The sequence below is a fragment of the Pteronotus mesoamericanus genome, unplaced genomic scaffold (assembly GCF_021234165.1).
Source record: "Pteronotus mesoamericanus isolate MK-2021 breed Mesoamerican mustached bat unplaced genomic scaffold, CSHL_Meso_final contig_33, whole genome shotgun sequence".
Taxonomy (NCBI): Eukaryota; Metazoa; Chordata; class Mammalia; order Chiroptera; family Mormoopidae; genus Pteronotus; species Pteronotus mesoamericanus.
In genome coordinates, this window is record NW_026555135.1 from 6,194,485 (window position 1) to 6,222,297 (window position 27,813).

A 27,813-nucleotide genomic window follows, 5' to 3' on the forward strand; every position below is an offset into this window, starting at 1 on the left:
CCTCCTGCGCCATATTCAACTATGCCTCTGATCCCTTTCCAGCTCAGCTTGAAATGTAACCACTGAACTCTGGACCATGCGTCTGGTCCCCTGGGCCCTAGAATGCTTCTGTTCACCACCGCTGCATATGTGGTCCTGAACTTGCAAGGTGCCTCCCAACTGCCAGCTTCCCGTCACATTCCAGCTGGGTGCCTGGCCCTTGCCTGTTCTGTCCTGCAACCATGCTGGCTTCTGGCTGTTGGTTAGGTTCCAGCACCCACAAGTCCTCCTACTGCACCTGCTTCCCCAGAAGGCTCCCTCCACTCTGGCCTGACCTCCTACACTTCCCACACTCCTTAGTGGAAAAAACCTCCAACCAAAAAAACAACCATGGCTTCAGATTCCAAGGTGGACTTTCTCATCAAGCCCACAGGCTTGTAGTGGATGATGCAGAAGATCAGAGCAGACGAGGGGCTGACCTGGCTCCATGGCAGCGCGTTTGAAGAGTCAGCAGTGTCCACGGGCCATCCGGTCCTGGAGGGCGGGGCAGGCTCCTTTCTGTTGAAGGAGAGAACACAGGCCCCACTCAGTGAGGTGGCAAGATGCTCCTGACCATTTCTCATAGGTCTCTCCCCAGCAGTCATTGCAAACACACAGCACTGGGGAGATGGCCTTGTTCCCAGTCCCTTGGCCATGCAGAGAAGTGGGGTCCCAAATACCCTGTGAACCCCAAGCAGCTTTCTCCATGCAGCCTTCCAGGAAGGCTCTGGTGAGTCTTGCTCTGTTCTCCCTTCTCATCTTGTGTGCGTTTCCTCAAGCCTATAGAACCTCTCAAGGGCAGGGACTACCAGTCAGTCCTCTTTACCACTGAGGTGCCCAGCAAGGGCTAGGAACAGAGTAGAAACTGGGTGTTTTGTGCAGAAGGACTGACTATCTGCTGGGATGGGTGTAAGGGTGCGGGGCGAGGAGATAGAGCTTATGGGGGACACACTGGCCCCTGGAGCAGTTCTGTGGTTGATTCAGGAAAACACTGCATCTCTTTGAGCTTTCACGTCCTGCCCTATGAAATGGACTGACGACCCCTGTGATACGCCATGTGGGAGTGTTGGGAGTCAGCTGGGCACAGTTCCGTTCACAAAAGAGTTCTGGTTCTGGCCCTCTTGCTTGTTGCACTATCACCCCTAGCAGATCAGTTCCCCTCTTTGAGCCTGTTTCCTCATCTGAAAGAGGAAAACTCTGAACTAGATGACATGTGAGGTCCTGTCTGCCCCTAGAATTTTATGACATTGAATTTGATTCATCTCCGATCTCCAGTGCCTACAGAGATAGCTGTACACAATAAAGGTTTGTGAAATGAATAAAAAAAAAGTCCTATCCCATTCAAAGAAGGGTGAGGGGAGGCTCAAAGGTTTCAAGTCATTTGCTTAGGTCATTGCAAGAGGAGAAACTGAGAGCTGAACACAGGTCCTCACAGATTCAAGATCTGGGTACTTTGCTCTGCACCAACGATCACACTCACCCACTGAAAACACCACAAAATGTCTTTTTATATAAAAGACCCACTAGGCTAAAGAACAAGGCATGATGGATACATTTAGGCATCTGAAGCAAAAAGTCATTATTTGAGAAATTTTCTGAAGACATATTTGCCAAATATACCAAAGATCCTAGCTAAGAGATATTATATATTATACAGTGAGGAATTACTGGTAATTTCCATTAAAAATGAATTTCTCCAAAGTGTGAAATTTTTCTAGCTTTCTCTGCATTTAATATATTTCTTTACTGTAAATTCTCAAAAAATTTACTTGTTATTCACAAAAAAGAGTAATTGTATTTGGGGAGGAACAGAAGGGGCAGAGAACCCCTTCTTCACCCTGGGTGTGGGGCGGGGGGTGAGGATCCTGTGCACCCCCCGCATAGAAGACCTGAGGGACCCAACACAGGGTTAACCAAAGTTTGGAGGTAAACCTAGAAAAGCCTTTCTAAATCATACCATATTCACACAAATAAAAAAGAGGCAGGACGTTACACAGGGTAGGACTATCATTTTGTGCATGTTGAATGAGTAATAATGGCTATCGTGCTCCTAATTTCTATTTACCATGCCTTGTTCATTACAAGTTTACCCTCCAACGTTTCAGAGATCAGCAGGAACTTGCTTTGCTGAAACTAGGTGCACTTTCTCCTGAGCCTAGTCCTCTGCCCAGGTGGACGTCAGGACTCAGAGCTGTTGGCTTTGCCCCGCAAGGATCCTGCTTGGGGCCTGGTCCCATCCAGGGACTTAGATGAAACACTCGGGGTCTTCCTCAAGCCCTCTCCCTTGGCCAGGGGATAATATTTCACTCTGCCTCCACAGCGTGGGCTGTAGCCCCCCGTCCGTGCCTTCCAACCCCTCCCCTCTTGAAGAAGCCGCGGAACTGCAGTTTTATTTTCTTCCACCCTCACCTTTGCCAAGGCTTCAGGGGAAACCTCTATTCTTTTCCTTCTGTTTATTACCTTTTCAATTCATATCCCTGAATTCCCTCTTTTTCACAGGTCCTCCAATAAGCTTCACAATGACTGCTCATAAAGTCAAAATACTCGTGGGCTGACCAAAGGTTTTATAAGTATTTATATGCTAGCATTTTTGTGGAGGGGAAAGCCAGTTAGGAAGGGAGTGTGGCATTCATTCATACACTGCATGTTAGGTGCTGTACAGGATACACTGAGAACTCAAGCAAATCCTGCCCTCAGGAGGCTCACAGGCTAGCAAAGAAAACGAGATATGGCCACAGTAATTATAATGCTTGGCAGTTTTGTAAGAGAGAAACAAATAAAACCGAGGAAGAAAACCAAGGAATGGAGAGGTCACCCTGGCTGACAAATCAGGGAGCACTTACAGGACAACATTTCAGTTCAGTACAGCCTTGCACCAGAGACAGTGTCAGGTGAGTGGCACGGGGACAGGGAAGCATGCTCTGTACGCGGGAGTAAAGGCACAGGAGGGGAAAGCATGATAAAGAAGGAGTGCGCAGCTCAGCTTTCCAGAGTATGGGCTGTGTAGAGGGAAGCAGAGGACACAGGCCCTGATAGGTGGCGTGGGTTCCAGGAGACAGGGCCCTGAGTGCCAGTCTCGAGAAGACAGTCATCAGTCAGTCAGTAATGGGGAGCCATCGAGGGCTTTTGAGCAGAGATGTGACATAGTCGGAGATCTGCTGCAGGGAGATGAATTTGGCAAGCCTTGCACAGAGTGAATAGTAAGGGGTGGTGCTTGGAACAGAAGCTCCTACTTGTCTGCCAAGCATCGGGCAGAGTGTTAGCTGTTGGGACACTGTTGATTTCATCTAACCTTCTAGGCAACTGCAAGAGACAGGCTTTATCCTTCCAGACTTGCAGATGAGGAAAGGAGGATTCGGGGAGTGTATGCAACTTGCCCCTAATCCCCTACCTAGGGAGTGGTGGAGACAAGATCTGAACCCTATCCTCCTGATCCAGGAGAGCCTCAAAGTGTGCTGTGACAACTGTGCATGACACCTGTATGCCTGACACTGCCGATACACCTTCCACTCGCAGGGCACCGCGACACCTACCCTAGGGTGGGTGGAAGTGTGATCACTTTCTGGACTGCATTTTGAGAGGTCAGTTGGAATTAGATGCAGAGTGTCTTTGTTTCTGTCAGCCTTTCCCAAGGGGACCACACATCAAGGGGATAAGACAGTGCATTCATTGAGTTGGGTACCAAACAATGTGGACTTGGGTCTTTTGCAGAGAGTTTCAAAGGTAGCAGAAGACCACCCCCCTTCCTTGCTGGAAATGCTTGTTTCTCTCTTTCCCCTCTCAGCTAAGGCATGTTAATAGGAGTGTTGGACCTGGGGGCCCAGGGGAACATCTTCTGGGTACAAGAACTCTGGTTCCTCTTTGACATTCTAGTGTTTCTATGCTCTGGGCTGACTTCACTCATTGGGAGGATTGTCCAGAGGACTCTATGCACTTAAACTGGATGGTCACACGTGCTGCCGCCCAGAGATGGTAATCATGAATGACCCCCACCCAGACCCCTGCTTCAAAACTTGGTTTGTTCAAGGGGAAAAAATATTTCTCATTCTAAACACAAGACATGGTGATGACTGCGCTATAGACTTTGCAAAAGGGTGCACATTTTCTTAGCGGTGCCCTGACAAGAGCAGGGACTTTGGAAGCAGATAGAATGGGTCTGACTCACGGTGTGTCCAGTGACCGGCAATGCGGCCTCGGGCAAGCTACTTACTCCTTAAATTTCTTCATTATTAAATGAAAATGATAATAAGAGATTAGAAGAGAGTAAGTGCCAGATCCTTATACATACATAAGAACGTATGATAGTTTCTTCTCAATTTTCTACGTTCAACATTCTGGGCATTGCTCTCACATGGAGGTTACTCTCCTCCTTACAAAGTTACCAATTAAGAAATGGATTTTGGAGGGGAAAAAAAGTGCTGAAATGAGAGCAAGTTGTTCATATCTGTGACCTAATGTTTACTACCAGTGCTTTATAATAATTATTTATCAGCATTCTCTTCCACCAGACCGGGAGCTCCTTGAGATGGTGTCCACTTTATCTTCGGTTTCCAACATGTGGTTGTCCCTTTCTACATTAGTTACCATATTCTGAGATCCCACCAGCAGAACCACAGAGTCTGCAGTTCTTCCGGGATTTTGTTTTCCCAACCTGGTTTAAAGAGTGACTTTTAAGCAACACCTCCAAGCACACATCCAATCCTCTAAAAGCCATCTCATTATCATGTAATCATTAGGATGGAATACTTCACCTTGTTATTCTGTTAAAAGCTTTGGTTTCTAATCCAAAGTCAATTATATGGGCCAACATATCCAATACCATCTTAATAATGCCCAACCTCGCAGGTCTCCAGACAGACTCAGACCTGCTTCAGAGACCTGGGGTCTAACTGGACACTGAAAGAGCACATGGCAGAGGGGGAAAACGACACATCAAAACTGGGTTCGAAGCCTGGCTTGTGCAGATGTGACAGCCTTGCTGAGTGCCTGGGGCCGGGACAGATGCCCAGAATAGGCCAGCTCCCTTCTGCTGCTCTGACTCCAGAGGAAAGCAAAGCCATAAAACTTGTTGCACGTAAAGGGGGAGAGAAGAGAAGGAAGATTCACCACATTCCTGAGTCCATTTAGAATATAGATTTTTTAAAAAAGTTTTCTCCCTGCGGAGTGAAGGAAGCAGGTTATTTCATTTTAATTATGGTAGCTGCAGCTGCTGCTTGTGAACTCAAAGACCAATTTTCAGATTAAAAAGAAAAAAACCACACACACACACGCACACATACACAATTCACTGAAAGAATCAACTACATAACATAGATAGACGCCTCCTTAAGAGAGCACATCAACAGGGTGGTGAAATCTGGGCTATCCTGCTGGAGACAAGCAGATCCAGGAGGGAATCCAGGGTGTGCTCACCCTACTTATCCCCATGCCTTGCGTCCTCTCTGCCCCCCCCAAAATCCAAGACCAGCCTGTGAGCCACACAGTGTAATGGAACAGTTCTTGCTGAGCAGCTGCACATTTTTTCTGCACGCAGGGGGAAATAAAGGCAGCAGCTGGTTTTATGTCATCTTCCTATGAACTCTTAACTGGGCATCCTCCTTCACGAAAGCTAAGAGGTGTTTTTACAGGCTCTCTGCAGTCCGGCGAGCCAGCCCCATCCAGACCTGTCATGATAAGGATGGTTCTGTTGTGCAGGGAGGCTGGGTCGAGCTTGTTTGCCATTTTCTTGCCCACAGCTGAATCCAGGTTTCCTTTCACTGTTCTCTCCTGTGTGTACTCACAAGTGGTTCTCAGTGTCAGTATGGCAAGCGATGGCTCGTGAATCTTTCACAGGTGAGCTGCCCAAATCGGCACCACTTGTCTAGTTGTCCTTGAAAGGACTGAGGATCCATGCTATTGCAGGGCTGTTTGACAGAGAGAAGGTTGAATGCAGCAGGTGGGAGCATCAACATTGGAGTCCAGTCACTAGATGCTGGGCTCTCACTGAGAAATATCATGTGCTTGTGAAGATGCACAAGAACTCCGCCTGCAAGACATGGCAGGGAAGGAAGCAGCAGGAAAGGAAGCACAGATGAGGAGTAAATGGTTCTCAAACAGTCATAAGTGCTAGAATGCTACCTGATGAGGTTTGTGGTAGGTCTGTGGTGTCAGTGGGGGCAGGGCGGTTCCCAGTTTTCTGAAACTTGCTTTTATTTAACCAGTGTTCACCTTTAATCCCTTCACGCACACCATCAAAAATTCTGGGATTTGCATGTGCAGCACAAACAGAAATTCTTGTTCTCAACCACCTGAGTGCTCCCAGGTCTCCAGGTCTTTGCTCAGCTTCAAAGTCGGCCTGCAAAGCCTCCCCATCCTTCCACCTCCACCAGCTCCTCTCTTCCTGCAGGGACAGTGCAGGGGCCAGCATTTCCACGAAGCCATCTCTGTTGTACCAGTGACAACTGCCCTCCCAAGCCAGAGTCGCCATGTCTGGTTGGTTCTACCACTACCTCCTGCGAGACCTCAGCACAGGTCTCATGCTCTTCGGTTCCTCCCTTCAAATGATCGCACTGTCAGTGCTGTTCCTAAGATGCAAATCTGACCCCAGTCTCCCTGGCTTGAATCTCCGTTGGTCCCCATTGTTTTGGGGGCAAAATCCAAACTCCTCCCTAGAGCAAGCAGTTCCCCTTTCTGGCCACCTCTCCAGCCCAGCCCCCCACCACTCCCCTCAGACCCTCCAGGCACCAGCCAGACCCAGGTGTTTTTAATACCTATTTCTCTGCTGCCCTTTCCCTGGCCTGGGAGGCCCCTGGAATGCTCACCACGGATTTGCCAGGCAGCACCCGATTTTATCTGGGGAAGCGCCTCCCTGGTTCTGGGAACCATGTTTTCCACTGCTCCCATCGTGTGGGTTGTGAGAGTCAGTGTGATTTGGCAACTATTTCTGGCTTTCTGCCTTCCAGGCACAGGTGGGAGGGCACACCCTGACAAGGGCCATGTCACTAATTAGAGCCCGTGGGCTGTGAGCAGAAATGTACCACTTCCAGGTCGAAGATGTAATTACTGATGCAGGACCCTCTAGAGCTCTCTTCCACACTGGCAGGATGGCTGGCAGTGGGCTAGTTTGTCAGCCTGGATTTTGGGGGGCTATGAGAACCCCTCCCCTCTCCCACCCCACTGCCCAGAGTGGACACAGACTATGAGGGAGAACAAACCTTTTGTTGTTACAGGACGCTATGATTTGGGAGCAATTTGTATCCAACGTTAATTAGATAATCTGACAGATACATTGGTCCTATGAGAACTGGCACATCCCCAAAGGACCCTGCCTCCTTGGCCATCATTGATTGGCTCTGGGCTGGGCACCCTAATGAAACTGGGTCAATCAGTCTAATGAAGCTTGGCTGTCCACGGGGAGAGTGGAACCTGTTCAAAAATTGAACAGTTTTGAAAACACGAAGTGAGATGGAATGTAATCTCTAGCGGTGAAGACCATGAGATGCAAATCCCTGAGAGCTATGGGCGGCCATGTGGGTGTTATGGGCTGACTTGTGATCTCCAAAAATGATGTGTTGGGGTCCTAACCCCCAGGACCTCAGAATGGGACCTTATTTGGAGACGGGGTTTTTATAGAGTCAGCCACGTTAAAATGAGGTCTTTGGGGGTAAGCCCTAATCCAATAAAAATCCTTATAAAAGGCGGGGACATTTGGACATAGAGACAGACACGCACACAGAGAGAACGCCGTGTGAAGAGCAGTTGTGCTGCCACAGGCCCGGGAGTCACCGAGCTCGGAGAGGGGCCGCGGACATCCCCTTCCCTTCAGAGGGAGCTGGGCCCTGCCTGCCCCTAGATCCTGGACCTTTAGCTTCCCGAGCTGTGAGACCACAAAGTTCTGTGGTGTACGGCTCCCAGTGTGCAGCGCTTTGTTACAGCAGCCCGGCACACTAACACCGTGGGGACAGCTGGTCTTTGGTGAGAGAGAGAGGCTCGCAGGTGTGAGAGCAGCAGACCACACCAGCAAAAAGTCAGACCACATTTACACGGAAGAGAATTAAACTCTGGATCCCAGTTCCACTGCATCTCTGAATTTTCTCTAGCTTGAGAGTTCAGTAATTTAGATTTTATGAGGCAGTAGTAAAAGTCCCTCTGTTGTGAGTAAGTTAATTCTGAGGCCTCTGTCACTTTGAACCAACAGGCCTAGCTAAGTTATTAATATTTAATAATTATCATTAAGGTTAAGAAAAGGTGAATGGCTGCCACTGATGTCGAATTTACCAGAGAGGTGACCGACAGGCAAGTAAGCCCACTGCTTCCAAATGCTGTCCAAACACGTCCCAGGAAGAGACAGGGCCCCCTCCTGTCTGAGCGCAACAGCCTTCATATACTCACGCAGTTGAATCTTCCTGGTGTTTTCTTTAATCCAGTAACGGCCTGAATAAAATCGGAAGAGGATTTTCTCCTGCTCAGTTATGCCTTTCTTCCCAATCCAAACACAACTGCATGCCTGCCCCCTTGAAATGCTCCAAAACAAAATAAGTCCAGCCCAAATCCCTCCTCTCATTTCATGTTTTCTTGGCTACACAAACTTAGGCGCCTTTGTTTCTTCTGCGGTGCCCTTGGACTCTTCCTATCCACATTCCCCTCTGTCTGAGCTCCCACGCCAAAAACAAGCTAGCAGATGAAGACAGTGGCAATCTGAGGGAAGCCAGGCTGGAAAGGGCAAACCATCTCAGACAAGAGCTGGAGGTCCCCTGAAGTGACCCACCAGCCCTTTGGAATAACCATGGGACACAGGCCCTCACAGGCAGCTTGTGGCTGGAGAGCAGGGTGTGGCTTATGGGTTTGGTCTTACAGAATACAAAATAATTGTTCAAGGTATAGTTGAGTCTCTGTGGCTGTCACCATTGCAAGAATGAGCAAAACCACTCCACCTTGAAGGTCCTACAAAAGAGCAGATATGCTGCTCTCCTCCAAAGGACTAGGGACCGTCCCTATGCACATGAGCAGGACCGGGTGACTACCGATATTACAAAGTTCACCCTCCCTGCCCAGAGTACAGGAAGATCCTGATTTCCTCTCATTTATTCTATCTAGGAGATCATGTAAAAATATGAGACCTATATCAAGCTGCCAGCTATCTTGGTCAGAGAGATTAGAAAAGAGTAGTTTTCTGGAATAGGTGGGGGCCAACTCAGCCTGAACAAAAGGCCAGTCGGGGCGGGGGCTGGGGGCAGGGAGAGCCAAATGGATGCCCATCCCCCACAGTCCCTGCTCTTCTCTGTCTCACAGAGAACTGCAATGCTCAGGCTCCCTGGCTTACCAGCTTTGGGGCAGGTCGGTTTCCCAAATGGAAGACCATGGTAGACTGGAGGTAAGAAAAAGAGAGATGTCAGGGTATCTCTCCCTCTCTGGTTTGCTTAGACGGCTTCCCTGGCAGTGGCCGCATAAGCTCTGTGGCTTCTGGTCCTGACAGGCGCCCTACATAATGGTTCTAGCTCCTGCTGGGCTGTCCCAGCTTCTGGGCTCTAGAAACATCACCTTCTGTCATGCCCCCTGTTACTGCTGATCTCTGGGCTGCCTCAGAGATCTTAGCTATAGCCTACATTCAATTTCCTCTGTGGAAAGACGTAGAGTGGTTTCTGTTTTCCTGCCTAGATTCGGACTGACAGAGGTGCTGAGAAGGAATCTCCAGGTGGAAATGCCACCCTGCAGCCCCTGGTTCAGTGCTTGGGCGGGGGTAGGTGGCCAATGCAGAACTGACCACGTAATTTAAGCCTGAGAGGGAACAAGGAATAGACAGGGCACCTGTGAGAAACTGGTGAGGTTGGGGAGCAGCTCTGGAAGGAGAAGGGTAGGGGCATACAATCAGGTCTCTGCTTTTTTCTTTCATGAGTCTACTCAGCTTAAATGTGACTTCTTGTATTGGTAGGTAAACTAATGATTGGGAAAAGCCAATCATTATCTCAGTGGATGCCCAGGAGCTCAGCAGTAAAACTTCAAAATCCTTTGCAGGTTAGGATGTTTTAACATCTATAGGGAAGCCAGGAGTTTAATGAGATTGAGACAGGCCCAAGAAGACATCCCTCCGTGGATTTAGTGAGACACTGAAATCTTTATGTGATGTGGCCTGTTTGGGTCTTGTCTCTGTGGACACCTACAACTGTCAAGGGTTAGCATCGATCCTTCCAAACTCCAAAGATGGGGGAAAGCCATCCTTTATTGAGAGAGGATGGGGGGCAGGGACAAAATAGGAGAACTGCTGAGAGACAGAGCATCCTTGGTTACTAAGGAGGAATTTGGACGTGATAACATATAAATAGACAGGCAAAGAGACAAAGACAAAGAAAAGAAAAAGACAAAGGAGAAAAGAGCCGACCAGAAATTGAGGAACAATGGCTTGCAGCCCCTTGTGTGGTGAGCGAGTTTCCCAGCAGAGGTCAACCTCCCACGGCCAGGACAAGGGACTCTGGGTCCATGATGCATTTGCTTTCTGCTTCTGCTCAGGTGCTTGTCACAGGTGGCCTTTCATTAACTGACTCTAGTGTCCCGGACCAATAGTCCCCACAGGAACTAAAAGGACCACCAGATGTGGAACAGCAGGCTGTTAATGAACCACCACATGCCTTACCTCCCTGGAAACCTCTAGGGGGTCCCAGAGAGGAAATCAGTGCTGAGACTTCTGCGCAGACATGGCCTCAACTTCAGCGTCCCCACCAAATTTTCTGACCTCACGTGCCCACCCACTCAGACGCATGTGCTTATTTCGACCTTGGTGAAGTGGAAAACATTTGTGGGTGGAGGAGCTGAGTTGGAAAAGAGTCCTTTCCAGAGATGAGAAAACCAAGGAAATTGTTAGTCATCATTCCTTCTTTCAGGACGTTACCCACTCTACGGAGTAGCATCGCCATGTGGCTCGAAGTATGAGGTGTATTATGCAAGATCTTCTGCAGAAGTTTGGATGAGGTATATTATGCAAGATCTTCTGCAGAAGTTTGGATCCAAGAGCTTCTAGGCAAGGTGAGGCCTTCTCTTTCTAGAGCGGGGTTTCTGACCCTGAACATCGCTCCTGCTCCCGACGGGAAGGTCAGGGCCATCCCCAGGAACTAACCTGACAAGGCAGGAACAGTAGCAGCTCTGCCGTCCACGGAGAGGGCTCCGCTCTCTGCCAGTGGCTCGCTGGGAGACATGGACCACCTCTGTGAGCTGCAGTTCCCTCAGCAGATGACAGAAGCAATATTAGCACCTACTCCACGATTAGAGGGTTGTTGTGAGGACCAACCGAAAACTGGATGGAAAAGCACTTTATACTCTGTAAAGCCCAATCTAAAGCACTCTTGCCGTCATTGCCAACCCCTGACCCAGGCCTCGTGCTATGACACAGCTGCAGGCAGGTGCCATATAAGAGAACTGCCGAGAGGCTGAGCATCCTTCGTCACCAAGGAAGACTTTGGATGTGACAAACATATAAACAGACAGATACTGGCTGGGACAGAGAAAGAAACAAAAGAGGAAAGAGCCCACCAGAAACGGAGGGATAATGGCTTTAAGGGCCCTCCTTGCAAGGCAGCCCTTATATTGCTCACCGCAGCATGGAAAGGCAGCAGGGAGCGGCACAGGCGGGAGCTACCAGGTAAAGCTTTAAAAACAAGTTGCTGGGTGCTTGGACTAAGATCAAAATCAAGTGTTTATAGTAAAACACATATATAAGCCAATCATAGGTTTATAGTACAAAAGCTTTGCCCTCTGGCTGCCTAGCAAAGGCCCTTGGGGCTTAGTGCTACACTTCTGCAATGGTTTTTACCTTAGAGTCTGCCTTTGATGCTTGTTTTAATCCTCAGGGGGGACTTACTGGGGTTGGGGTAGAGGTATGTGTTGCCTAGGGAAACTGGCTTCCAAACCTTGGCTGGGTAGTTTTCGCATGCTGACTACACAAATTAATGTGAATGGAAATTAATTTTACTTTTCTGCACAACAAAAAAGAAAGAAAATAAAGTAAAAAGGACATTAAGCTGGAAACATATTTGTAGCATAGAAGATAGAAGAGGGTTAATATCATTCAATAAAGACCTGGTGCAAATTGATGTGGGGAAAAAATTTAGGACACCAATAAATAAATTGGGAACAGACATGAGCATGTTGTAGAAGTATATTAAGTGAATACACACATGGAAATAATGTTCAGTTTCTCCAGTAATCGAAGAAATACAAATGGGAGCACAAAACAGGATTCTATGTAAATTAGTAACCTTTTTGATTTCACAATGCTTTAGAGCCAGCCATTTAAAAGTACTTATTTAGCACCTACTACGTACCAGCTACAATGTCAGGCATACTCAATGAACAAATGGACCTGATCCCTCGCTAGAGGAATCTTATTTCAGGGAATCCACTTTCTAGCTGTGTGACCTTGGGCAGGTTATTTAACACCTCTGAGCTTTGTTGTGACAATTAAAAAGTCTCTTCACTTAAGATAACACTTTTGATTCACGCAGCTCTGGAACTTTAGCAAGGCAGGGAGCATTAGACCTGAGCTTTAGGTGTGGACATCAAAACTCAGAGAGGTGGCCACTTGACCAAGGGCCCCCTTCAGGTGGCACAGATGCTGGTGGGAGCTAAGAAGAGAGGGCCAGGGTGGGTGAAGACTGCAGGCGGATTCATCAGGCATACACGCCCTCTGTAGGGTGGTCCCACCATGAGCGCTTCCTCGTCCTTGCTCTTAAACTGAAGATGTGCTTGCTGACCCCATGTGCAGTCAGCAATGACAGAGAATGGGTTTTCCATTTCTCTGACAGATGATAAGGAAAGCAGGAGGTGGCCGCTGGCCTGTTGATTATCGGTGCCTCCCATGCACTCTGAAGTAATGGGCAGATGTAGCGAGGCAGGAGATGCTGAGTGCATCCCGAAACAATTCACTCTCCACACACTCGACAGCCACAGGCCCAGTGAACTGCGCTAATATTCAGGACACATTGTGTCTGGAACCAAGAATAAAAAGAAATTTTTTTGAGTGTGATTCAGAACTCTCATGGGGAAGTAGTGCCTGGGAGAGTAAAAGTGGTGTTCAGGCAGGACCTCGACCAGCCAGAAAAGGGGCCTCATCAGTGATGGGGTTGGAGGTTGGAACCCAGACAAAAGCTCACCAGCAGGCCCAGAGACGGGTGGAGGGTGGCGTGTTAAGAGCTCTCTGCCTCTGTTAGTCTCTCATTTAAAACCATCCATGGTGTCGCGCTGCCAACAGGGGGAAATTCCACACTCACAGAACAAGGCACTTCATGAGTTGGCATCTGCCTTCCCAGCAATCACCCTTCTCTGTAACCTTGTCAGGCATGTGCAGTTCCCCATATGTGCAGTGTAGAGTCCAGCCCTTGCATGTGCACAGTCGCTTTGTCTGGATTCTCTCTCCTAACTTCTCCTTAAACATCCTGACCCCACCGCAGCCCCTCCTGACGTCTCCACTGAAGCTGCTGGCTGAGTCAGACACCATCCCTTCGGTTTCCCTTCACCTGCACCGTTGTTCATTTCTCTCCACCACGAGGGATGGACTATTCCTTATCTAATTCTGCATCCCAAGGGTAGCATGAAGACTGATGGTCGGCAAACACATATATCCCACAAATAATTTTGGGATGGACGGAAGACTGGATGGGTTACATAAGTGTTTTACAAAGTTCATCTGTAAGTACATGGAAGACAGGGGTGGAAAGAGAGATGTGAAGGAGACCACTAGAGAGGCTGGTGCAATAGTACAGATTCTGGCAGAGGCAGGGAGAGGAAAGTATGCAGAGGATTCAAGGTATCTGTTAGATGGATTTGGTAGAACCTGGTAAGCTCATGGAAGGGAACGGCTGAGAGAAATGGTGCATGGAGACCGAACCACCATTTCCAGATGGAGCAGAGTGTGATGCATTGAGACAAGATACAGACCGGGGTGTACTTCTTACTGGCTGGTGTGGGTGGTGAGTGGGGAGAGTATATGGTGAGTCTGGCTTTATCAGCAAGAGAAGAGGCCCATGGACTGGCAGAGCAGAGGTACAGGCATACCTCATTTTATTGTGCTTCAGGGGTATTGCCTTTTTTTTTTTTTTTTTAAAAACAAACTAATGGCAAGACCCTCCACCAGCAAAAAGATTATAACTCGCTTTATTGAGACACTTACGTTATTGTGGTGGTCTGGAACCGAATCTCCACTACCTCTAAGGTATGCCTGTACCTATTCTTTACCTGCCTCCAAGCATACCTTCATGAACGTCCGGAGGGCAGGCCTTGGTTAAGATGGCCCCAAGACAGGACTTACATGATGAGAGCAAATAGAAGGCCCTTCGGATTCAGCACAGAGTCTGGGGTCCTTCCAGTGAGGAAGGGGGTCTTTCCCTATAGCTGCATTGAAGAATTTGAAAGCCCTGAACTTGCTGCCCACATAGCGCTGCCCAGGCGGAGCATGCAGGAACCTCTGCAAGGTGAGGGATCTCCAGGGAGGCCGATTAATGGAGTGCAAGGTGTGCGGACTTTAGAGCCACGCAGACCAGGGTTTGAATCCTAGGCTTGCTACTAACTAGGCAAGCAGCCTTGGCAAGTCTCTTCACTTCTCTGAGCCTCTGTTTCTTCATCTAAAAAATGAGGCCAGTATTTCCCACTTTTGATTGTAATGTCAATTTTGAGAAACTTGCACATACCTGGCACTTTCTTCCCTTTGATCTTTTTTACCTCTAGATACTTCCTTCATCCTGAGCAATGGGGAGGAAAAGCGCCATAAAGAAGCCTATCAAGTGCCTACTGGGTAACTGCTTTATGCTGGGCACTATGAAAGCTAGGGAAAAAAAAAATCTAAGAAAGGGTTTGGCCCTCTCTGGACATGAACAAAACACTGAATGCTATGAACATGCCGTTCCCTGCAGAAGCGTGCACACCTGTGTCAGTTTATGTTTCCTGGCTAAGTGATCTTGGCAGTTCACTCCAGGGCTTCCAGCTCAGTTTCTGCACTGATTCAAATAGGGCCTGTTAACCTCTGCACTGAAGGCTGTCCTCAGGCTGGGATGAGATCAGTTCTGGGAAAGTAAGTGGCAAATGCTCAGGAAACGTCCCATGTTTGCTTCCCTCACCTCTGCAGACAGCAGCTTTCCTGGCCATTCTCACAGGCTCCTTCCTGCTTTCTCATCTGAACACTTAATGGGTTTCACCCTTGTAAGTGACACCTGCTGGAAATGTAATTGTGCACATAATTGCTACCTGGGAATGGGGGCAGCTTTTCCCCCCAAAGCTGGTGCCTCCCTCAGGAAAACATAGTGCACACGTGAAGCCTTTCCTGTATCCGTGCTGATGGAGCTCCGTGGGGGCTTTTCCCCTGGATGCAGGGCACCTGGCTTGAGAGGAGGCAGAGCAAGACGAAATAACCTGGGGAAGCCTTCAGGTTTCCAGAAGCAACTATCTGGCACTGGGTTCAGGGAAGCTACGTGGCCTTATCACAATACTAAGAGGAGAAGCCTAAAAATCCCAGCAGAGTTTCCCTGACAAACATTCTAATTAAATTCCGAAAGGCAGGGCGGACCTGCCGTAGAGAGGAACTGCGAGGGTTTGGGGCTGAGGTCTGAGACGGGGCTCCCGCTCTCCTCTCCAGTAGTGGGGTCTGACACATGGAAGCTACTCCAGACAGGGAAGCGGGGACTTTAATATAACATAATGATGACAGGTAGCATTATTGCTAATGATCTTGTTAATGAAGGATCAAGTTAAGATAAGATTTTGCATGGTTATTCCTAGTAATCTTGTTCATGGTGGACCAAGTAGAACTCAGGGCAGGAGTGTTTGGAAAGACAGACTTCAGAACAGAAAATTGGGTCAGGCAGTGGGGGAAACAGGCCTTAGTGCCAGCCTCCATACAGGCACAAACACATAAACATATGAATATAAATAAGTGTGTAAATGTACAGATATATATATATACATATATGTGTATATATATGTATCAGGCTTGTCATGTTTAAAAATTGATCACTGGCCTGTGGAAACTAAAGGCATACCTTGGAAATACTGCAGGTTTGATTCCAGACCATCATAATGAAGTGAGTTGTAATCACTATGCTGGTGGATAGTCTTGCCTTCAATTTGTGCAAAACGTAACACCTATGAAGTGTGGCAAAGCGAAGTACAATAAAATGAGGTTTGCCTGTATTCTTTTCTCTTAACCCTCCTCTCTCTGGACTCCTCCCCACACTCTCTTGTAGTTTTCAGAGATTTATCTGATGCTTCTGGATAAGAATTAAGACATTCATCTTATTTCTGTTTTTTAGCTGAATTTGTTTGCCTGTTTAGACCGATTCCTTTGACCCTCATGACTGAGATTGAAACTCTTCTCTACTTTCATACTAGACACAGGAGGAGGATGCTGCTCCACTGTGAGCCATGGGCTTCTGTGCCTGCATTTCTGTTTTGTAACGACTTGCCTCTTGTAAGGACCCTTGGGGGTCCATGGTCCTGCCCCACACAGTACTCATTCTGGACATGTAAGTCCGGGTTCTGACGCTGCCACAGTACCTGTGTCACCTGATACTGTTATGGAACAAAGGCTATGCGATAACACAGAAAATACGGAGCTCCAAATATCTACATCTCAGTCCTGTAGCACAAAGACTAAGGGAAGAGATGCACACCTTTATTTGTGGAAATCTTTCAGAAGCCCTCCGTTCTTTAATCAAAGTCTCCTGGATATAATCTGAACTCTTCTTAGGAGCTCAGGATCAGCTCAGCTCTGTGACATAGATGCGCTTCTTCACGTGCCTACTACCTCTGTAGGCATATTTGCTCCTAAATGAGATGATCCTGGCTTTTCGGGTCTTTCAAGTTTCTAGTCTCACTCCTTCTCATGCTGCCATGTCCTCCCTGTCAAGTGTCACTTTGTGTTCACCTTGTCGCACCGGTCATTCCTCTTGCGGGTCAGTGAATTAGTCCTTGGAACACAAGTCTACAACTGGACATGGCTCGCTGGACTGTAATTGCTGGCCCCATCTCTAGCAGACACCATCCCCACGTCCAACCCCTTCCAGTGTGACTTTCTATTCACAGAGGCCAACCAGCTAGAAACAACACACCGCCTCCCTTGAGGCCAGACCCAGGTTCTACAGAGCAAGGGCATGGCCAGGATCATACAATGCGATGCTGTTGTACAAGTGGGGGCTGGGCTCAGGTGAGCAGGACTTCCCAAACGTGCAGTGGCCAAGGTGTTTATTTATCTGGACAGCTGCCGTGTAGGTACCGCTACCTGTTCCTGGAGTTTTGAGTCCCATGGGGAAGGGACACAGGGGATTCCATGACAAGCCTGTGCAGTGCTGGGTATTTCTCTGGCTCTGTGCCATCCAAGATTAGGTCCCTGGCATTCCTGGAAAGTTTTCAAGCCACCTAATATCCCATACTAAACCCTTTTGTGTTTGAGCTAGCCAGAGTAGATTCTGTTGTCTGAAACTAAGAAACTTGGTGGAGACATCTATCCACCCAAAACCTACGTGCTCCTTAAGAGTAGAGATTCATATGCGTCTTCATCTCTCCTTGGGCCAAATCACACTCTGTGTCTTTAAGGCCTCCACTGAGTGCATCACTAGGATAAGAGGGGGTGGACAGACAGGCACCTCCGCAGGCCCCGCCCACCATTGCCAGGATGCATTGCTGCTATTTTATTAATGCTTGGGAAATCAGGTCACCTAGCTTATTAAGATCGTGTATAAAGTGAGAATAAACAAATAGCTGGTGATGTGGGTTGAGAGGATTTCTTATCAGAAAAGTGAAAAGACTGCAGTGCACAAATTAAAATGTGTTTTGTCGCCGCAGAGGCCTTTCTTCCGTTTCCTGCCTGGTTGGCTCTCTGCCGGGTTCCAAATAGCTGAGGGACTTCCAGATAATCAAAGTTCTCTAACCCTACATACTGTTAGCAACTCCTTTCCGACCCCTTCCTCTCCAGATGTACAAAGAAAATAGCAAAGGGAAATAAATCCAACACTTCCATGCTACACCCACTTAACCGCTAAATCTCAGCAGTTGTGAATCATCAAACCTTGCATTTCTCATTAACTATCCCTCATATGCAGCATTTTCACTGAAGCTAGAAGCACTGTTATACTAATTATGTTATGGTATTAGTTACTGCAGATTAATACGCAGCTAAAAGTTTGGGAGTGCTGTCCGGTTAGTATCCCTCTACGTACTTGAAAATGAATGTTCCCTTAAAAGTTGTTTTTGAGATGGGGACACAAAGAAATGGGACCCTGAGATCAGGTGCTCTCCAGTGAGCACTCTCTGCAGAGACAGCTCTGGTTGCACTAGAATCTGATCCCATGAAGCCACAGCAAAACATCACAGGACCTCTGGATGGGGGGCACATTTTATATTTCCTCTGCATCCCCACGAAGTCCTGTGCTCATGTCAGTGCTCAGTAAACACTTTCTCATCAGACCAGCCTTGAAATGTCCTACTAAAGAAACCACAACAGAAACTCTGCAATATGTCTGCTTTTTGTCAAAAATATGGCTCTGTTCCCTGAAAAATACAACCAATAGAGGGAAAAGAAGTTATTGTATATTTGCTATTGCATATTAGGAGTCAGACATCATTAACCCTCCCAAGTACACTGTGAGGAAGATGTTATCCTCATTTTTATAAATGAGAAAACTGAGGTTCAGAGAGGTCAATCATAGAGTGTGGGACCAATGTGGGAGGTGGCAGAGATCTAGATGCATTGAATGTGGGATCCATGTTCTGTCCTGTACATATAACATTCACTAACTCTGGTATGAGAATGCACTGAGAAGGACTGAGAATCAAAGAGCAAAATTTAGATGTCTCTGTGCTCAAGAAGGGCAAAGGGAGTAATAGTCACTTAATAATAATAATCTCTATAACTATTCTAATCATCAACACTTACTACACATAGGGGACTCTCCTGAGTGCTCTGCATAGTTCATCCTCACCCTAGCCCTGTGGGCTAGGCGTCATTATCTCCATCCCAGGAATGAGGGAAGTGAGGAATGAGTGCTCAGGTATAGAGATCAGAAGGGGCAAGCCAGAGATAAGGTGCCATCCCACATATTCTGACTCTATGATGACTATTTAAGAACAGTGGTGCTTCTGTCCCTATCTTGAAGTGGCATTTATCTTATTGCCAGAAAATGGCAACACTAGACCTGAATGAATGAATGCAAAGCAGGTTTGGACATGGCATGCAAATGAAAATACCAAAGGGGTTCTAAAGAGAATCAGAGTTATCGGACCTCAGGGATGTGAGAAATTCTCATGAGGTGCTGCGCTTGGGAAGGCTTCTGGAAGGTGGTGGGCTGGAGATATGCAGGGAGGGGCCTGGATAGCCTTTTTGGGGACAAGTAATGGTGCAATCGCTGCCATATTAGCTGAGCTCACATGCTGTGTTCCATGAGTAGGCTGTGAGTTTCTTAGCAACAGGTGTGTCTTACCAGGTACCTGTATTTAATAGTGTGACCTTGGGTAAGGCACTCTCGATGACTGTCTTTGCCTTGGTGTCCTCCTGCTTAACATGCGGATGATAATAGCATCTACCTCACAGGGTTGTTTTTAGGATTAAGGGAGCTACTGAGTATAGAAGTTAGCATTCCATCTGAGCATGGGAAATGCTTCATGAGCAGTGTGGGAAGTACTGTTTTAGATATCCAAAAAGTAATCATAGGATTTGTGGATATTCAGCATGTCCATAACATGGACTTCACCATAACTTTGGCCAGGCAACTTACAAGTGCCTCCCTTCATTGTAAGGGGTCTGAACAACAATGTGAAAAACTATCGGTAACTATAGCTGGTAAGTCAAATCCATCACAGGCCGGCTCCTCCAGAAAGCTGACCGAGACCACTGTGTCTTACCACGACCGCTTCCTCTGCTGAATCCCTACGGAAACCGACATTCAGAGAGATGAAGTAACTCGGTCATACAACTAGTAAATGGTAAACCAGGATTTAAACACAGGCCATCTGGTCCCAAAGCTTGTCCAATATGCAAACATGGGAATCGTCTGTGCTTTGATACTTGGGAAATTTCAGCAATAAATCATCTTAACCTAAGTAGGGTCTTTTCAAAATAAATCATTCAATTAAAACCTTTCTCAATGTTCCCTTTGCATATGACCTTTTAAAAGTTTTTCTACTTTTTCTTGAGTTAGCTTGGGTAATTTACATGTTCCCAGAAAACTGCCTAGCCTATGGAGATTCTCAAACTTGTTAGAGTACAATAGTGCATTGTATTGTTACCATTTAAAATCACACCCCATTGCTTTATTTCCTTTCTCATATGTTAGTTCTCCTCATTTTAATATTAGATGTTTTCCAGTGCTACATCTATTTTGCAGCAATAAGAAGTGCACACACAAACAATATTATTTTAAAATGCTGGCCACAGTCAAATCTGCCTGGCTTGAAAATAAGTCAGGGCGTGTCTTTGAGAGAGAACTCTTTTGGTGAGGAAAAGCGCGGTAAGGGGCCTGTTTGGATCTTAAAGCGGAGGCCTCCTCGTTTAAAACAAAGAAGAGTTATGTTGTTCTATGTAAGAAAGCAGCAAACGAATCTGAGAGCAGACGCCTGGGAGAGAAGGGGGACCCAAAGGGGAGGGCAGGGAGAGAGGGCCAGGCACCAACATGGGAAGCAAGTAAAAGCTGGCCAAGGAGACTTGGGGAGACTAGGGAGAGCCCTGGGCTCCTGCAACCTATGGGCCAGGCCCTAGACCATTTAATTTAACATGAAGAGAACTGGTCACTCAAAGCTGGAGGAAATCCTAGAGAGACTAGACTCTGAAATCAAACGAACTTCACATAAGGAAGAATGTTTGGGCTTGATGCACTCTAACATGAGGCTTCATGATAATTCACAGGGTACCTGTGGGGATTACCCAGGGGATACTTGTTAGAGCTCTAGCATGGTGTCCGCTCATTGCAGACCAGCACTAAATGCCACATACACTCATGCAGAGAGGCAGACCCACAGATATGTGCATACATGAGTGAGTGTGTGCGGTTGGGCAGGGCAATGTCGGTACGGTGGAGGATGAAATGGTCAAACACAAGCCTCCTAAGAACGCTTGTAGGCCTGAGGAGTGTAAATGCACCCTTCACTCGACCCTGAGTTAGTGAAAAAACAGCTAACAGGTGGCCAGACCCTGGACTCATTCATGAAAAGCAGTGAGTAAAACCTGAAACTGGAACAACCCCAAGCAGGCTCATCTGTAACCTGGGATTTGCAGGCCCCAACAACGGCCTAGCCCATGGGGTGGCCTTCCTGAATTCCATTTCTGATCCTTGCATTTGTGCCCCATCTCAATTAAGATCAGTTAGAAGTCAATTTCACAGTGGTTGGTTTTATAAGATCCCCCAAAAATGATAAGCTGGAAACAGGCAGTCACTTCTTGGGGGGAGCAGAAACCTCCCTCAACAGGAAGGCTGAGATCTCAGCATCAGGTGCTTTTTATTTATTTGGATTTGATTTTAATTTGGTAAATGATGTTTATTTAATTTTTTTCTCTGACTCCAAAAACAATAGATGTGCAGGAGGAATAAACAGCTGTCAGAACCCTCACCAGGTCTCAAACTAAGGGTGATTTTCCCCTTCATTGGCTGTGAGGCTTAAATAAACACATTTCCCAAAGCTGATGAGCAATCAGTTCCAAATGTAGAAAAAAACCAGAAAGGTCAAAAGAACGAGGACTATCATCCACAGCCCCACCACCCGGAGACAACCACTGTTCAGTTTTTTTGTGTTTTTCTTCTGTACATTTTCTCTAATTGTTTTACATGGCTGAGGTCGCACTGTGTGCATGGTTTTATATCCTGCCTTCTGCATTTAATGGTATGCCATAAGCATTTCTGCATGTCATTAAAAGCTTAGTAAACATCATTTTTAACGGCTACAAAATATTCCATTCTATGAATGAACCATAATTTACCTAACCAATTGCCTAAAGTGGTGCATTTAGTGGTTTCCAATTTTTCACTCTTATAAATAAAGCTGCAGGGAACGACCATGTGCATAATTTTTTGTTTGCGTTTCAGATTGTTTTCTAAGGGCAGATTCCCAGAAGTAGCATTACTGGGCCAAAGGGTATAGAATTTTTTGAGGTTTTTGAATCACACTGCCAAACTGCATTTTTGGGCCAGCATTCCCAGTACCCGCCCCTCCAGCAGCGCATGAGGCCCCTCAGTGTATGCAGCAGTCCTGTCTTGGAAATTTTTTAAACCCTACACCCTGGGAAGAGAGATCACAACTTGTCTGAGGCCTGGGGAGGGCTTTGATTATTCTGTCTCCTTAGTGGTGGCCCCAGGATGGGTAAGTGGACTTCCATTCCCCCCTTGTCCCCTCCCCTTGTGCTTCATTGCCTTTCATCTACTTAAAAAAAATATTGATTGATTTATTTTAGACAGATGAAAGGAGAGACAGAGAGACATCGATTTGTGGTTCTACCTTTTTATGCATTCATTGGTCATTGGTTGATTCTTATATGTGCCCTAACCAGAGATTAAATCCACAACCTTAGCATATCGAGACGATACTCTAACTGAGCTACCTGGCCAGGGTCCATTGTTTTTCATCTGGGGACACTGAGAGGGCTCTGTATGCTCCTTATTCCCATCAAGGATCCATAACACAACAGGAGGCAAGGAATGGGGGAGGTATCTGTATTTCTGAGGTCATTTTTAGCACTTCTAGGCAATTTATAGACTCAAGGTATCCTGTTTTCTCCTTTTTTTAAGGACCACATGTGCAGGACGAGGCGTTACACAGCTGTGTTCCAATGCACCCTCACACAGTGGCTTCTGGAGTCTGTTCTGGATAGCACTGCAGAAACTCTCTGTCCGATTTGTGCTATAGAGGTCACTGGGCATGCCCTGATCAGAGGGCAGTGCTGAATTTAAAGGGAAAAACAAAGCACTTCAAAGGGTAAACCGTGTGAACCTTTCTACAAGCAGAACTGGAGAGCTTTAACCAAACGCTGTGGGGGATGTTTAATCATGAGAAAAACAGAAACACAAGAGGAGGGAGGGCTGTAAGAACAGAGCTTCTGGCACCCAGGGAGGGTGAGTGTCAGCAGGGCAGAGGGCTATGTGCTCACAGGGAGAGGTGGGAATAAAGGTTCCAAGCACCTCCTGGGGAGCTGGGCCTGTGGGAGGCATTGTCACAAACGTGGGACAAGCAAGAGTGCAAAGGCTTGGAGAGGTTGTGAGTCCCACCGTGATCACACAGCTAGTAAGAGATGGGTGAAAATTCAACTCTGGACCAGCTTGGGCTGGAACCCATGAGGTCTTACAGTTGTGTTTCTCAAACTTTAATGTGGGTGAGATTCAACGGAAGGTCTTATTAAAATGCAGTTTGTGATGCAGCAGGACTGTCCAGGGCCCCAGGAGTCTGCATTTCCACCAAGTGCCTAAGTGATGTGATGGGGACGCTGACGGTCCAGAGACCACACTTCAAGTAGCAAGGCCCTATTACTGTGGTTCTCAAACTTTAGCAAGCATCAGGTTGCCTGGAGAGTCCCTTAAAACACAAATTTCTGGCCCCCGCCCCCAAGAGTTTGTGACTCAGTAGGTGTGGGATGGAGCCTGAGACTGCATTTTATAAAAGTTCCAGGTGACGCTGCTGGCCTGGGTACCCCTCTCTGAGCATCTTGCCTTATAGTACAGATAGATCTGCTGGGGCGGGGAGCACTTCTCAGCCTGCCCACATGCTGCTCTGTGGGCCTGTCTGTGTTCTGGAGAACACAGTAGGCTTTTGTTCTTGGATGGGTCTGGAGGTGGAACTGCAAAGAAGTGCTGCTTTTGCCCTGAGACTCCCAGCTTTTGGCTACCGCATTAGGAGGTGTGTGTATGTTAGGAGTCCTATGACAAGTGTCAAAAGCCCTTGTAATTTTCCTCTAGAACAGGGCGGTGATAAGAAAGGCCAGAGGGTTTCTGGGGCAGCTTGAGGACGCAACCATAAAAAAGCCTGCTTTGCAGTATATCAGTTATATTATGTTGTCGAACAGAGCTTCCTGCTTGTTGGGTCTTGGAGTTTAATGAAAAAATATATTATGACTCAGTCCAAACTTTACAAAAGTCCTTGGGGAATGTGAAATGAATCATGTTAAGCTCCTGTTATAAAACAAACAGTCTTCTCTTTCACAAGCCTGTATCAGCAACAACCTAGCAGTGGGGGTGAGGGGAAGGGAGGACAGGGAAAGGGACTCAGCAAGGGATGAAATCTTTGCCCAGAACCTTTCCTAAATAACCAGAGACTTTCTGTGCTGAAGGAAGGCAAAGCCCAGAAAGTCTGCCTGGAGAAAAGGGCTTCTTTAAAGGTAGCCTGATTATTAGCTAAGAAGGTAGCTTGAGGAAGCAAGCCGTTGGAGGTCACCTCCTCCAGAAAGCCTTCCTTGATTTCTCCAGGCAGAAGTACTCTCAAATGTATGGCTCTTTATCTTTGCCTCTAAGCACAGAAACCCATCTTCTTATATGTCAGCTCTTTATGGTCATGGCTGCTCTCCTGTGGCAATGAACCTTTGGGGCTGGCAGAACACAGGCATGCCTCCTTTCCAGAGCCCCCATCCTGTGTGCTGTGGGCCCTGCAGTACAGCAGGAGCCCCGAAACCACTGAATGCTTGACTGACTGACTGACTGACTGACTGACTTGATGAAGTTTCTCAATCTCCATGTCTATTTTCATACACTGAAAGAAGAAACCTCATAGCAACATTGTAAGGGCCCATCTTAAACTAACAAAACCCAAACTAGGAAGCAAGGTCAGTGTCAAAATGTCAATAGGGCATTAACTGGTACCAAAAATATTCCTTCATGCTGAGTCCTGATTGCATGCCCTTCCAGGAGGCAGAAGGCTGGCAATGAACTCCGGCTCTGCCAGTTACTGACTGGAGGACCTTGGGAAGGTCATTTCACTTCTCTGCACACAGTTTCTTCATGTGGAAGCCAGAGATAATTATAGAATTGACATGGCATGGTTGAGAAGGTTATCAGATGGCACATGAAAAGCACAAAGCATCGTCCTGAAAGAAAGAATGAAAAAAGGAAGGAGAGAAGGAAGGAAGGAAGGAAGGAAGGAAGGAAGGAAGGAAGGAAGGAAGGAAGGAAGGAAGGAAGGAAGAAGGAAGGAAGAAGGAAGGGAGGAAGGAAGGAGAAAAGGATCAAGTCAGTATAACTGGAGACCCAAAATGAGAGGGAGAGAGAGAGAGCCAGCGAGCGGTGTAAGAGGTTAAATTCTTACATAATTTCAGCCACAAATTTGCAGATAAATGCATGGAAAGGGTAAACGAAGGGGGCAATAAATGGACTGCACTTGCCGAGTGCTCATTAAATGTTAGCTATAATTAAGACATTGCTAAGCCCATAAGTGTTAGTTCATTCCATCTTTATAACCACCTTGTGAAATGATTTTTATTTCTCAGATTTTACACGCGAGGAAACTGGGCCTTCTCTACAAGGGACTGGCAGAGCTGTCTCCCTATAGCTTGCATTAAAAGACACGTGAAAATTCTGGAAAATATTTTGGCATTATCTAGTAAAACTGAAGATATGAGGTTTATGACATAGCAATTACAAAACCAACAGATAGGCACACCCAAAGGTATGTACAAAAATGTCCCTAGTTGCATTGTTAGGGACTACTAGAGGTCAAATATTAGAAACAATCCATATCCCCCTCAACGGTAGAATGGATAATTATTGCATAGTTGTACCATAGAGTATCATATAACAATAAAAAAATGAACAAACTTGAACTACACACAATTTGAATGAATCCCAAAAACCTAATGTTGAGTAGAAGGACAGACAAAAAGAATACTTCTTGCATGATTCCATTTATTTGAAGTACGAAAGCAGACAAAACTCTAGTAATCTTGTCAGAGCAATGAAGAAAAGGAAGCTCGAGACCCTCCCCAGAGGTGAGAGGGCTGTGGAGGCGGAGGGGCCTGAGGAGGCTTTGGGGGCCTTCTCAGTGTTCTGCCTCTGCTGCAGGCGGCGGCGACATGGGTGTCCACTTTGTGATTATTGGCAGACGGTACACACGAGTACCATATTTCACAATTAAATATTTGAAAATTCCAAACAAAAAAAAAAATAAGGCTTATCATACAGTATGACTCCAGAATATCATCCGCAGTCTAAAGGGGAGACACTGAAGGAGGGAACAGAATGGAATTCAGCAGAACAATGTGGCGATGCCAGGCCTTTACCAGAAGGCCTGGGTCCCCTCTTTCCACAGCAGAAAGTATAATCAGCACAGGTCCTGCCTGCTGAGGGCGCAATGGTTATAGATCCTTTGCTGGGTGTTTTTACGTTTTTCATAACTAATCCTTACGACAGGTCTCAATGTAACCATCAGTAATTTATTCTACAGCTATGAAAATATGTGCAAGTTTCAGGGTCTCCTGGCAGGGAAGTGAAAGAACTGGGGTTCCACCCAGGTCTGTTTCAAGCCAAGGCCTGGTGCGATTTGCATTTCCTACTTGGCCTCCTCCTTCCACACTGGACTCACAGTCTTCAGAAACACGTGCTTTTTAAACTAAAGACAAAACTAAAATGAGGGAATTTTCTGGACTCCCAGAGCATTTGAACATCGAAGAGCTTATGATCACATGTTCCTTCCTCCCGTGCTGTGTAGGTAAGAAAACTGAGGGAAAGGTCGGTGAGCTGCAGAGTGGCCTGTACCTTTCGCTGGGCCTTCCCAAGAGGGCCCAGAAGCCCTGTTCACCCCAATAGCTCAGAATCTGGCCCGTTATAAAGGCACAGGGCCCAAACAGCTATCTTGTTGAAGCAGAAGAGCTCAAGATAGCTTGGCTTTTCTGGAGCTTGGGGTGACCAAGGATGACCTTGTGGAAGTCAACTGAGCTTCTTTGATGCCCAGACCCTCCAAAGTGAGACACTATCATGCAAACTCAGAATTAGGTGAGATACCTGGGCAAAGCTCCCAAGAAGGTACCTGGCACACAGTGGGTATTTTAATAAAAACTTGTTGACTGAGTATTCACTGAATGGCCTAGATGATTGAGGGGTTGGAGCAGGGGACAGGCAAACCTCTCCTACCTGAGAGTTCACAGAGTTGTGGGAATTAGAACCCCTCCCTTTGTGGCCAGGTATCCAGTGTTAGAGGGAGGGCATGTTGCTGGCTGCTCTGAGTAAGTATATGGAGATTCTTTCAGAAGTGCCTTCCATGCTTCAGGGAGAGTCTATTTTGGGTGTCTCAATTGTATCTATAATTCTATCCCTGAAATCATTTCATACATCTTCCCAAGGATTCAAAAATAAAACTCCTGCCCCATAGAGTCAGTAAAAAGATTTTCAGAGAAAAAAAAAACTTCAAATACTATTTATACTATTTCTAAAAAACCACACACACCTTCCCCCTTTTTCCTTCTCTATCTTCACTAGAGACCCTTGAGTTATGAAGTGCACTTAACACCATTAATTGCCATGGAAACTACAGCATCTTCTGCAGAATCTGGTCAACTTTTTCTGCACAGATTTTTTTTCCCTTTCAACAGAGACTTTGAATAATGGGCTGTTTTTGTTCCTTCTGTGGAAAGACAAGGTTCTTCTACCTCTCCCCCTCCCCATTCCTTTTGAATTGTTACTTCCCTTGACCAGGGCTCTGATAGCAGAAGCTGGTAACCAGGGTTCTAAAGGAAGAAGAATGTCCTTGAATTCCAACTTTCTGATGATGCTCTCTGTGGCATCCAGGTTTCCCACCTGTTCTTCAACAATGGTTTGCTCTTTGATTTTACTCAGCATCATTAATAACACTAACAATTGTTAATAACAATTCCCATTTGCT